Source organism: Rhinolophus hipposideros (genome assembly GCF_964194185.1).
Source record: "Rhinolophus hipposideros genome assembly, chromosome: 7".
Lineage (NCBI taxonomy): Eukaryota > Metazoa > Chordata > Mammalia > Chiroptera > Rhinolophidae > Rhinolophus > Rhinolophus hipposideros.
Genome location: NC_138053.1, coordinates 25597384 through 25611350, shown reverse-complemented (window position 1 = coordinate 25611350; position 13967 = coordinate 25597384).

Below are 13967 nucleotides of genomic sequence, written 5' to 3'. Positions count from 1 at the left end.
CTTTTTTGTCTTGTTTTAACAGTTAACAACATCACTTTAAAAGGCACTCAAGAAAATAACCACAAACGATTAATGAATTCATTGTAAAGTACACATATGCACAGAACAACAATAATAAAGATATATGGATATTCAAAAGAGGTAATTAGATAAATCTAGAAATAAATGTTACAAATTTGGCAAGTATTTCTTGAATCATATAAAATTATGGAGTTAAGATGTTTACATACCCAAGGTAAAGACAAAATCATCAAGAGAAGACAAAAAGAAACCCACAATTTATAAAACATTACTTATTTTAGAAAGAGTTTAGAAATACAAATTTGAGTCAGATATACTCTTAGATTTGTTTGAAATAAATGTAAAACATTTAATGCCAAATAAATAGAAAGGAAAATGTACAGGCCACCTAGGGCAAAAATAATTGAAGGGAAACTGAACTGAAAGCAAACTGGTCTCTGTGTGTATGTGTTAGGCATATTGACCTAGAACTTTGAGCTGTTTCCTGATATATTTCACAGGATTTACTACAATTCCTCATATTTTTTGAGGTTTCAAGAACTTAGAAACTATTTTAGAAATCCTCTCTTGATCACCGAACCTATTGTCCAAAGATTCCTCGCATCTGCTGGTAACAGTGGTAGATATTTGCACCATTGAATCGTACAATGAATATTTGTACATTTCACTGCAAGTAAATTTTACCTCAATAAAAGTAAGATTACAAAAGAATATGTGACATGTATTGTACTAGGATTAGGTTTAGTGACATATAACAGAAATAAAAATGACCATTGCTCAACAAGTAGAAGCGTATTTCTCTCAGTTAAAAAAAAAAAGTGTTTTTAAAGTCCCAATCTAGACAATGTAGGGTCAATTTGGCAGCTTCACAGTCATAAGAAACCAAGGCTCCCTCTGAATCTTCTTTTCCTGGTCATTGTGAGGCCTCACCTTGCTTCAGGTTGTTCACCAGTTCCCGCAGCATCAAATCATTGGGGAGGCACTATTGTCGCTATGTGCTATTGATTCCCATCTTCAAAGGAGCTCTGTTAATCAAGTCTGCTTTTCATCCCTTCTGCCATTCTCCTAAGTCAGGATGCCATTATCTTTGTCCTAGATTAATACAATAACTTCTTATCTGACAGTCTCCTGATCTGTCTTCCCCAGTCTCATCTTTTACATGACTGCCAGAGTAACTTTTCCAAACAAAAATCTCCTGATCATTTCACTCTTCCCCCAGTCTCCACCTCCTTGTTAAGACCCTATAATAGACCCCCTACTGCCAATAATAAAATCCAGATTCTGAGTAGGGACTACTCAGATTGTTGAAGCATAAAATTTGAGTGTATGGTTTATATTTTATCTATTACACTTTTTTAAATAACTGATTATTTTATTTGTCATTACAAAGTTAGACTATATGTATTAGTTATAAATTTTAATTGCAAACCTTTTGGGCAAAATATGTTGGAAGCTGAATTATCTCATCCACTTTGGGGTCCTACACTTATATTTTTTAAAAGACGCTATTTTACCGACAGGCATGGGAAAAGGTGAGGAAATATGAAACCATGTCTCTTTTGGAAATAGTTAAAAACTAAAAATGTTTAGCTTATAAGAGAGTATGGATGATGTACCATTAATGCTTCTTAAGGATGAAGGCTTTACATGTACTTTTAAGAACTCTTAAGAACTCTACCTTTTGGCTTGCACTTTGATATATATATATATATATATATATTTTATTATATTTTATTATATATATATATATATTAAATATATATATTATAATATATATATATATATATATTTTTTCTTTCTAACTTTCTTGCCTGAATTTCTGCAAAGAAGAAAGTCGAAGCTGCCTGAATTCACTGGCTCCTCTCCATCTTAAAAACAAAAAAATTCAACTTTGTGTCATTGAAAAGATGACAGAGAGTGCTCTGTAGGGAGGAAAAATGGTTCTGGGATTGTAGAGACAGAGATGTTTCCTGAGACTGGCAGGTAACGGACGTCATTCAGAGCCATCTCCTCTGTTGTAGCAGCATCCCCTGGAGATGACAGCACCATAGAAGAAACGTCTGGGCACTGCAACTTGAGAGACTGGATCCCATAGCATAGCAGACCCCATAGCATCTCTCTACCTACATCAGGTCTAGTTGTGGCCCAGAAGGCGTATGTCAGTACAGAGGGGACCATATAGATGTGACAATTGACCAATGCTTTCTTGATATATAAGGATCCAGAGCCTTTGTAAAACCATAGGCAGGGGCAGGCCTACTAAAAACTAAGAATGAATATCCAACAGTCAAGCAGAACAGAGGCTTAGAGTATACATAGTCAATTTAAAGAAAGTACAAAAATACTATTTCTTGCACACATAAGTCTATCACTTATGATTTAGACCTACTACATGTATTTTAACTTTGTAGTAGTAAATAAAAGAATTGGCAAGACTTTGAACAATAAAGGCAGATGACCAATAAATATATAAAATTATGCTAAGCTTTCCAAATAGGGAAAATGGCTGATTTGTGGTTCACTAAACAAGATAGAATTGACTGTGAAGGACTGAACATTGAATATGAGTGTGAGTATGCAGAAAATCACTTATGGAGATTTAAGAATCTTCATGGTGTAAAATATCTGAATATCTGTATGAAAAAAATTTCTACTGAGAATTACATTGATGAATTTTCCAAGGTGATATCTGATGAAAACCTTAGTCCTGAACTTGATGAAACAGGTCAATATTGGTGCTATGTCCTAGAAGAACAATAACCATGGCTGAGGAAAGAAAGCCCACAGATTAAGGATGCTAATCTCTTAGGATATTAATGCAGTAGGGTAAACTTGTTAGTAATTAGATAAATGCAATGGCAAATGTATGAAGGCTAGACACAATTTGCCTATGCAGCACTAAGCAAACAAGGGAGTCTGAATAACCAGAGAAGCAGTTGAATGACCTATAAAGTAGCTGAATGACCACTTTATACCAGGTGCATGAAGTCATTACAGGCAATCTGTACTAGAAGAAAACTAAAATTTATTCTTTTCAGAAAACTGCTCTCTATCTCCTCTCCTGGATTTCTTGCAAAAAGCAATGTTTTCAGTATTTGTTCTCCCATCCCACATACGCAAACACAATATAATATTAGTGATAAACACATTATGTCCTCTAAATAAAAATAAAACTTGTCTTAACTGTGAGCTAGCTGCCACAGAAATCCAAGAATCCAAGAAGATCTGAGTGGCTTCAGTCTTAATGATGCCATTAACGTCATGTACAAATTTTGTGTGGACATATAACGTAGGAGTAGAATTGGTGATTCGTGGGGTAACTCTATGTTTAACCATGTAAGGAACTGCCTAATTGTTTTCTCAAGTGGCTGCACTAGTTTCCGTTCTCACCAGCAGCGTATAAAGACTCCAATTTCTCCACATCCTCACTAACACTTGTTTTCTTTTTGATTACAGATATCCAAACAGGTATGAAGTGGTTTTGATTTGAATTTCCCTAATGGCTAATGATACTGAACATCTTTGCATGTGCCTATTAGCTGTGTGTATATTTCTTTTGAAGAAATGTCTATGCAGATCCTTTGCCCATTTTTAATTGTGTTTTTTTTTTATCATTAACTTGAATGTGTTAAAGAGAAAACCACAAGCCCCGAATGGAGTCACCTGTGCTAAAGCCCATGATACCAAACCTACATTTAACACCTGACCTAATTTCTGTTTTAACCTCTCCCCCAAAGTATAATCTTCATGAACCAGTCTGGAACTTAATGGTCATTATCAATGAGGTAATCTGTCACATGGGCCCTCTCTATGCCCCACCCACTCATAGAAGGAGGAAGCAATCTGCATGATAAAAACCCTTGCCATTCCCTCCTGCCCCCTCAAAAAAGATGTCCATGTCTAAAAATAATTTATTTTCTTTTGTTAATAGCTTCCTTGCCCCACCTGTCTTCCTATAAAATCCTTCTATCTTGTACAACACAGAGCTCCCTTCTAGTTGTTAAATAGGATGCTGCCAGATTCATGAATCAATTAACAAAGCCAATTAGATCTTCAAATTTACTCAGTTTACTTTTGTTTTTTAACAAATGGTTTTCATAGGTTCTAGATACAAATCCCTTATCAGATATGATTTGCAAAAATTTTCCCCTACTCTGTGGGTTGTCTTTTCATTTTCTTGATGGTGTGTGCTTTGAAGAACTATATTTATAATTTTGATGAAGTCCATTGGGTCTATTTTTTCTTTAGTTGTCACATCTAAGAAACCATTGCCTAAATCCAGGTCAGAAAGATTTCATGCCTATGTTTTCTTTCAAGGGTTTTTTAGTTTTAGCTCTTACATTTAGGATGTATTAATATTGTATATGGTATGAGGTAGGGTTCCAACTTCATTCTTTTGCGTGTGGATATCCAATTGCCCAAGAACCATTTGTTCGTTTTTTTCCCCCCTAAATGAATTATTTCAGCACCCTTGTCAAAAAGCTATTTACCATAAACGTAAGAGTTTATTTCTGGATTCTCAATTATGTTGCATAGATCTATATGTCTGTCTTCTTGCCAGTACCAGACTGTTTTGATAACTGCAACTCACTAGTAATTTTTGCATTTAACAAAGATGAGTCTTCCAACTGTGTATTTCTTTTTCAAGATTGTATTGTGTATCCCAGTTTCCACAATAGAGCTGTCATGTGAATTTTAGGACCTGTTTATCAAGCTCTGCAACCAGATCAACTAGAATTTCATAGGGATTGTACTGAATTTGTAGATCAATTCGGGGAGCATTGCCATCTTAACAATATTAGGTATTCTTATCCATAAGCATAGGATGTCTTTCTGTTTATTTAAGTCTTCTTTAGTCTCTTTCAACAATGTTTTGTAATTTTTCAAAGTTTAAGTTTTACACTTCCATTGTTAAATTTATTCCTAAGTATTTTATTCTTTTGGAGGCTATTGTAAATAGATTTTTTAAAAATGTATTCCCTTTTCGGTTTGCTCATTGCTACTGTATAGAAATAAAACTAATTTTTGTTTATTGTTCTTATATACTGCAACCTTGTTAAACTTTTTATTAGATCGAATAGTTTCCTATTGGATTCTTTAGCATTTTCTACATATAACATCATGCCATTTGCAAATAGAGATAGTTTTACATTTTAAAGAAACTAATTCATTTGTTTTTATGGAAATGTAAGCAAAAATAAGGAGTACAGTATTTAGTTTGGGACAGTAATTCCCAAAATGTATTTTGTGGAATACATATTCTTGGGATGTAGTTACCTCCTAAAAGTTTTTGGTTGTGAAATAAGTTTAAGAAACAATGCACTAAACAAAATTAAGTAAGTTTGCATAGTGTAAGACTGCTCAGAGTTGTTAATATTCTCCTGTGCACTGAAACTCTCCCTGAGGAGTAGTACGATATACAGTTTTTCCTAAATTTGACCAGAGAAATATTTGGAACACTGTCTCCTCGAATTACATACACAACACATTTTGGGAAATTGATAGTGCTAAACAAACTAGTAACTAAGCACTTGTTGTGACCAGGCAGTTTACCAGGAGCTCTGGATGGACAATGAACTAAGAGAGTAACACTTACCAAATTCATTATGATAATGAATGAGTCTGATAATGAATCAGATATTCAGTAAGAATACAGCATTACTCATCAAGATCACAAGAGTTCATACAGAATAGTTCTTATTGAAATCAAAACCTGGTACTCACCTTGAACCTAAAGATTTATGTGGGGCATCAAAACAAAGAACATTTACACATTGAAGAGAGATGTTTCAGATCATGAAATGGCTCCAGTCTGGGTGCTTGGCAGTTCATCAGCAACCTGGCAGAGACCCAGAATTTTAAAACAAGAAAAAAGTTTTTAACATTAATCCCTAGTGTATTTTTTAAGCTCCAGTTAAAACAAGGTTCAAAACAATTTCTGAGAACTAGACAATATTAAAATAACAGCAAGTCTTTTGATAGGTAACCTACATTAATGAATACAAGATTTAGACTGTACCTTTAAGGAACAAAGGATAATTTTACAACTGACCACCAAAAAGAATTCATTTAGACATGTTGTTGAGGTAAGGTAAATTAAGGAATCCTACCATCTCCTTACCTCCTCTTAGAATTTTTTCCTAGTCTATAACTTGTACCCTCTTCTCAAGATTAACTGCTTTTTAAACATCCTTTCACTTCACATCCTCAAGGTATATCCCCCCAACACACACACACACACACACACACACACACACACACACACACACACACACTTCTCCAAATTTTTGAATGAGAGAGAGGGAGAGAGAGGGAGAGGGAGAGAGAGAGAGAGAGAGAGAGAGAGAGAGAGAGAGAGAGAGAGAGAGAGACAGAGAGAGAGAGAGAGACAGAGACAGAGACAGAGAGACAGAGAGACAGAGAGACAGAGAGACAGAGACAGAGACAGAGAGAGAGAGACAGAGACAGAGATTGGTGGGGAATTTTCACCAGCAATAGAAGGATTTGGAAACTGTCTAGAGGGGCAAACTGGCTTCTGAAGTAAGGGTTGCCAGAGAACAAGTGAGTCTGAATCCAGAGGAAATTATTAATAAAAGCATCCTCCTGTTGATAGCAATAAGAAAGTCCCCTCACCGCCTTTAGTCTCCCCAGTAAAAAAGCTATTTCTTTATCCATGACCTGGTGGCTGATCCCCCACCTTCTCCCTTCATGCCCTCACAGGATAATTTTCACGCTAGAAGGCTTAGATTCTCAGGAGAGTCAGGAAGGGCAGGCCTGGGTTAGGGGCACAAGCAGTAAAGGCTTCTTCCAACAGCCAGAGCTTATGAAACCCTAAAAAAGGAGGCTCATTACTCCCGTGTGTGAGTCTTTGTGGGTCTCCCGATTGCCCTGGAATGGAGGATGTGGCAATCACGTTAACTCTCAAGTCCTCAGAAGCAAGACCTAGTCGTCACTCACCGCGGCGCTCGGCGCTCGCTCCGAGTCGCTGGGGACCGAGACTGGTTGCTAAGGACGCTGTGAGAGTCTCTTTTCTGACCAAGTTTAGCCAATCAGGACCTGTAAATTCAATTCCACCCTCCCTTCCCCGCCTTCGCCACATTTGTGTACAGTTTCGAACGAAGAGATGCAATGATGTGTAAACGACCTTTATTAGCTTTAACATATAGTCATAAAGCACATAGTAATGATTTGTTTTAATAGTGCACATACGTTAGATATCCGGCCAGTAGCTGCTGCCAGGAGTGATGCGGCAGTGCTTTAGTGTCCCCTCAATGTCTAAATGCCTCTCCCAAAGTCTCGCCCACCCCCCGAAAAAAAAAATCTAAAACAAAAAAATAAAAATATGGTTAGCAAAGATACTCCCTGGGAACGCCCTGGGAACTCCTGTGACTCCTCTCCTGAATATTTCACGCCCACATTCAAATACAATCCTAAATTTTCTTCAATCCGTCGCAGTCTCTCTCCTTCTGGGCCTGTCCACTCACACATTTTGGAAATATATTATCTTTCTTTTAATAAAAATATAATAATAAAATGAAAAGAAAAACAGCATGCTTGCTATAAAAGGGTAACTACGTCTTTTAACCAAATTGCTGTTCGTAAGCTTCCTTTAAATATGAAATCTAGACCTGCCAGTGTCCTCTAACTAGGATGGTGGGTAAACAAAGCATCCAGGGTGTCCTGTATGTACTAACCACAAGGGGGCTCATTTCAACACAAAAGAATGCCTATATTTAAAGGCAGCATCCAGTAAAATTTTCTAACTCAAATCCAAGGTAAAATCCCTTGTCTACCAATGGGATAGCAACTTCAAATAGTCTACAAATTTTCACAAATGTTTTACTATGTGGAAGGGCAATTCTGATTAAATGGAAAGCTAAAGTACAGGGATTATCCTTGTAAAATAAATTGCCTTTAAAAATTCAGAACTTTAAAAGAAAATTTAACTGATGTATACTTGAAACACATCAATTCTGAATTGTTTCTGTTCATAATAGGCACCAAATAACTCACGATATGTTTAGTACATTTTGATATGTAAGGCAGTAATTATTGATCCAAATTCACAGAATGTACAACACCAAGAATGAACTCTACTTTAAACTATGGACTTTGGGTGATAACAATGTGTCAATATAAGCTCATCAGTTATAACAAATGTACCATTCTGGGTGAGGATAGGTGAGGTTATGCAGATGTTGGGGCAGAGAGTATATGGGAAATCTCTGTACCTTCCTATTAAAGGAATCTTCCTACAGGTTCCTTTGTGAACCTAAAACTCCTCTAAAAAATAATAGACTTTAAAATAAGTTAATTTTAAAAAATAAAGTAAGTTGAAGGTAAGAACAAGAGTAAAACCAAGACTATAAAAAAGAACAAAAATATAAACAATATTAAAAAGAATATGATAAACACTTTTGATTTATTATCTCAAAAAGTCATGAGTGCTTACCATATTCCAAGTAAAATAAATATGAATAGACTGCTGCCCTTAAAAATAGCTTGGTGGGTATTATTTAAAATTCATTTCAAGAGATCTAGGAAAACTGTTATAAGCATTAAAAATACAAACTGTTACCAGATTACTCATACAGGAATAAAAAGCAGGTTAGCTAAATAATTTTTCTCCATAATATGAAAATCAGTTGATTCTATGGAGCATCTACATAAACAAGTAGCTACCTACGAATTCTATAGGGAAGATAACTAAACGACATGTTTGTGTAAGGAAGAATTCACAAATTCTTCCCCTATACCTGTATGTTTTAAAATTAAACCACTCAAAATATTAAACCATTCAAAGGGCAGATTATTTAGACATTAATCAAAATTAAGAACTCAAAAATGTAGCAGTTGTGACTGTAAAGAACTGGAACCAGGTGTACCTAAACAATTAGTAAGTTTCCTTTGGCTACAAAATGAAATGGCAACTTTTTTCAAAAAGATGATATATTTATAGCTTATATAATCCAAATTCAAAATAGTAAAGTGTGAGGAAGGAGTAGGGACACTTTTCAATTTTCATAAAGAAGTATAAAATAAAGAAGTTTCACTATTGTGGGTTGGGGAGAATTCAGTTAGATCAACTCACACTACACTAAATGATGGATATCAACAAATATAAATACATAACTTGTTTTTGGAAAAGAGTACTTAGTGGTATAAATATGGACCTCAACAAATAGAATACCATGAATCCTTGAAGGAAATATTTCATAGAATAAAAAAAAAAATAAAACCTCTTAAAGTTACCATATAAATTTCACGCAAGTACATTTCAAATCCCAAAATGTGTGTGTGTGTGTGTGTGTGTATGTGTGTGTTTTAGGAGAGTCAAAGTGAAGAATGAAATGGTTTTAAAATTTATTTAGAAGAATAAATGACAGATTAGCCAAGAAAATTTTGAAAAAGAATTATATGTGAAAGGGTTTGGCTTACTATATATTAAAACTTACTGTGAAAACTTTTATTGGTCTATATTTATATTTTAGAAATAAAATATATACCTTCAAATTCCATCCTTGAAAATGGTATCTGGTTGCATCACAGTGACTTGCACAGAGTAGGTGTTTAATAAACATTGCTGTGTAAATTCTTGAATAAAAATGTAGATGGTTTTTATTTTATTCTGTGAGCTGAATAATTCAGTGTCAGAATTTGTGTCAAGTATTAATATAAATAAATGACCTGCTTGGTCTGTACTTTTGTTTGGCAGGTCATATCATTCTATGCCAACTCTTATAAACTGTCAAAATAGTCTGCTGTTCTTCACTTATGTTTTGAAGAATGATTGAATAATGGCTAGAGTTTTTAAAATATTTATTGAACTATTTCATGATTATAAATATTTCTATCATATGATTATTTTCAAAGAAAATTAATCCTTCAACTCTATTGGCTAAGGAAAAAGATCAAAAATTTAATCTATATCATTCTATTAATACTTGTGTGAAAATTTTCCTGGTTATTAATTTTTAGTGCCTACAATATTCTTTATCCATTGTTATTCAATGGTTTAATTGTGGTGATTTTAAAACATGAACACAAATTGTTTGATAATTCTCCCCTCAAAAGGTGGAGCCAAATTCTCTCCTGGTGAGTGTGGGGTTCGATTTACTTGTAGAAACAGTAATGTGGCAGTGTGGCTTCCTCTCTCCTTCTTTCCCCCTCTCTCTCTCTCATTTGCTTGGGGAAGACACCAGCTGTCACACCATGAGGACACTCAAGAAGTTCTATGTGGAACTCTATGTGACAAGGAATTGAGAAGCGACAACAACAAGCAAGAAAAGAAGGTATTTTTTCCACAATTAGCTGAGAAATCTTGGAAGTAAATCCTCTAGTCCCCGTCAAATCCAGTGGAAGCTTGACCGCAACTTCATGAGAGACCCTGAGCCAGAACCACTCACCTAAGCTACATGCAAATTCTTGAACTACTGAAATTTGAGAAAATAAATGTTGTTTTAAGCTGTTTGATTCGGGGGTAACTTGTTATACTATGATGGATAACTAATGCAAATATACTGTTACTCTAATAAAATGCATATTGGCCACTTGTTGGGAAAATTTCACGGGATCTAGAATCCAAAGAAAGACTGACAAACCATCATTACATCAAGAGTTTATTGATGAAACTTCAGGGGAAACTGGCTTATATATTTGCTCAGGACAGCACAAGGGCCTCTACCAGGAACCAGCATACTGGCGGCTTAGAGAAGGGGTCAGACAGTCTCTAAGGGGGATTTACAGGAAGCCATCTCTGTTCTGTCCTGGATCTAGCGGGAGAGTCCAGCTGTGGTCACATCATGAAGTCTCTCCTCCAATCACTCTTTTTAAACACTGGAAAGAAGTACATGTTTCAATGTCTGTGTTTAGCGTTTCACAAACTAGTTTGAAGCTATACACTCTGGACCATTTCAGCATCATTATTTTGAAAGATTTTGAAGAAATACTGGAAAGCAGGACTTTGATAGTGCTCTAGAGACTGCTACAAACAGATTTAGTAATCTAGAAACATATTTATTGCTGTGTCCCATAATGGAATCTGTTCTATTGATTTTTTTCTAGAATGATGTTTCTTCTAAACAGAAACAAACAAACAAAGAAAACCAAAAAATCTATTTTAGGACATTTAAAAAATTCGAGGTAAAAAATAAAATTCACGCTAGCCTACACCCAGATGTAACATAATTTTATCATTTTGGCATATATCCTTTTATTGTGTGCATATCTTTACTATTATTTTTACAAAAGCAAAATCATACTTAATCGTTTTAAATTTTACATTCACATTTTCACTGTAATTTAATATCTATTTCTGGTGTAATCTTTAAACACGCTGACTCTAGCTCTTCTCACATCCTTCACCATTATCACTCTAGATCAAATCACTGCTATCTCTTGTCTCAGCAGTTTACAATGGCCTACTTAGTATAGGAGGTTTCCTCCTTTGCCCCATGCAGAAGCCAGTTTTACCCTTCTCAAGCATGATCAAGGTCACCTTACTCCTCTGTTAAAAAACAAACAAACAAAATACTAAATTCTTGTGCATCACCGACAAGGCCCTGCAAAATTTGGCCCCTATCTTCTTTTCAGCTCTCAGTGAGCCCTTGCTCACAGGCTATCTAGCTAGTCATCTGGACCTTATACTTAGCGCTGCCTTGAAATTTTTTCTCCCAGATATTCACACATGGCTCATTCTCTCACTTCATTTAGGTGTGGTTAAAGATCACCTCCTAGGAGAGGGCTTTCTTGACCACCTAATCTAAAACCTTCGCAATCTAATAACTTAATTTTAACCCAATCCAATAACTTACTTTTTTAATATATAGTGTGTGTCATTGTCTGTGTTATATGTTTGTTTCATCATTTCACACGATATATTTGTTGTCTCCCAACTAGAATGTCGGTTCCAACAACATAGGGACTTAATCTGGCTTATCCATCAGTCTATCCTCATTACTTAGAATAGTAGCTGGCACAGATAGGTACTCAATAAATATATTTTGATTAAAGACTACATGGATGTACCATTTTAATAATTAATGAGTAAAATATATGGTGATGGAAAGAGAACTGACTGTGGATGGTGAACACACAATGGGATTTATAGATGATGTAATACAGAATTATACACCTGAAATCTATGTAAGTTCACTAACAATTGTCACCCCAATAAATTTTTTTTAAAAAGTCAGGAATGGGAATTGAGACCAAACCCAGACATTTCTCTTCTAACTTTCAGCCTAAAGGATTTTGTAGAAACTTAGGGGACTTATATGAGAAAACTTTTATCATATCTTGTTTAACTAGTAGCAGCTAATGCTAAACAAGCATTGATTTTCTTCTTTTATAGCAATTCTCCAATTGTATAGAATCTTTGTTTAAAATGTAGACTCTAGGGTCCTGTCCCCCAGATTTTGATTTAGTAGAATGAAAGGAAGGCCAAGGAATTTTCAATTTTAAGAAAAAATAGAGATGATTCTAATGTTCGTAGCCTGTGGCCAACGTTTTGAGAAGCACTGCTCTAACAGTTTTTATAAAGAGTGAAAAGACACTGACCCGAAGAAAAAAACACTTAGATTCAAAAAATGATGGACATTCAGGAAAATCAGGATACATAACTAAAAGACGAGACAAAAATAAATAAATAAATAATATATATATATATATATACATATATATGTATATAAAATTCTTGTTCATAAGAAGGCTCAAAAGGACATTGAATTTATGAAACTGCTGTAAGCAGGCACAAAGATAATTTGAGGTCAGGAAAATTGCAGAGATAAATAACATGATTACATAAGTTTAAAAGAAAAAGATTTTTAACTTCTGGGGAAATGACAGACTTAGGGTAATGAAAAAGTACACCTTCCCATCACAAACTGATAGAAACTCTGGATAAATTATAAGATTTTCTAAATGCATAGACGTCCTTAAAGGAAAAAAAAAAAGCCACGATTCTGAGATAAAGGAGGGAAGTATATGAGATGATGCTACAATGATCCAAGAGGGGTTGAGTTCAGATTACAGGCCGCAGGGGTCTAGGGGTGTCACTGTCCACAGAAGGATGGGAATACACAATTCAAGGCTTGTCCAAGGAAGAGGGTGGGGTTAGCAATGTATATAAAGCCAAGTTCCTCAAGGAGCTATTCAGACTCTGAAGGAGACCAGGAAACCCTAGGCCTCACCTTGAAGATTCCACAACATGGACCCCAAAAATAAATAAATTAAATAAAATAATTAATGAATAATAATTACTTGACATTTAGAATCCTGACAATTTTTCCTATTATGAGCAGTTATGTCATGAACATGTGTATAAGGAAGTATGTACACCCTTATTTGTTTTCTAAGATTTAGGATTCAAAAGATATGATTATTTTTATGGTTTTTGATATGTATTTCCAAACTGCCTTCCATCAAAAAGTTGTTATATTTTATACCACTCCAGAAATGGAGAGCTACTTTCTTCTCACCTTGCATGACATTGTACATTTACCTTTTAAACATTATCATTTTTATAGGGGAACGATGGTTATTATTTAAATGTGCCTTCCTTCAATTACGAGGGGGTAGGCATTTGTTCATTTAACTCTTATCCATTTACATTTCATTTTTATGAATTGCTTCTTTATGTCCTTTGCTCAGATTTTACTGATTTTCCCTTATTGGTAAGAGCTCTTTTTTACAATAAAGTGACCCATTGTCTAAATCATTTTAAAATGTAATTTTTTTTCCCCAGTTTCTGACTTGCCTTTCAATTTTGATTACTATATATTTTTTTCTTTTCGGTTTCCCATGTAGAAATTTAAAATGTCAAATTGGTTAGTCTCTTCTTAGATGGCTTTTGACTTTGCTGTTATCTTAAGGAAGTTTTCCAATCCACTATTTAAAAAGTATTCATCCATTATTTTCTTCCAACATTCAATATTTAACAAATAAAG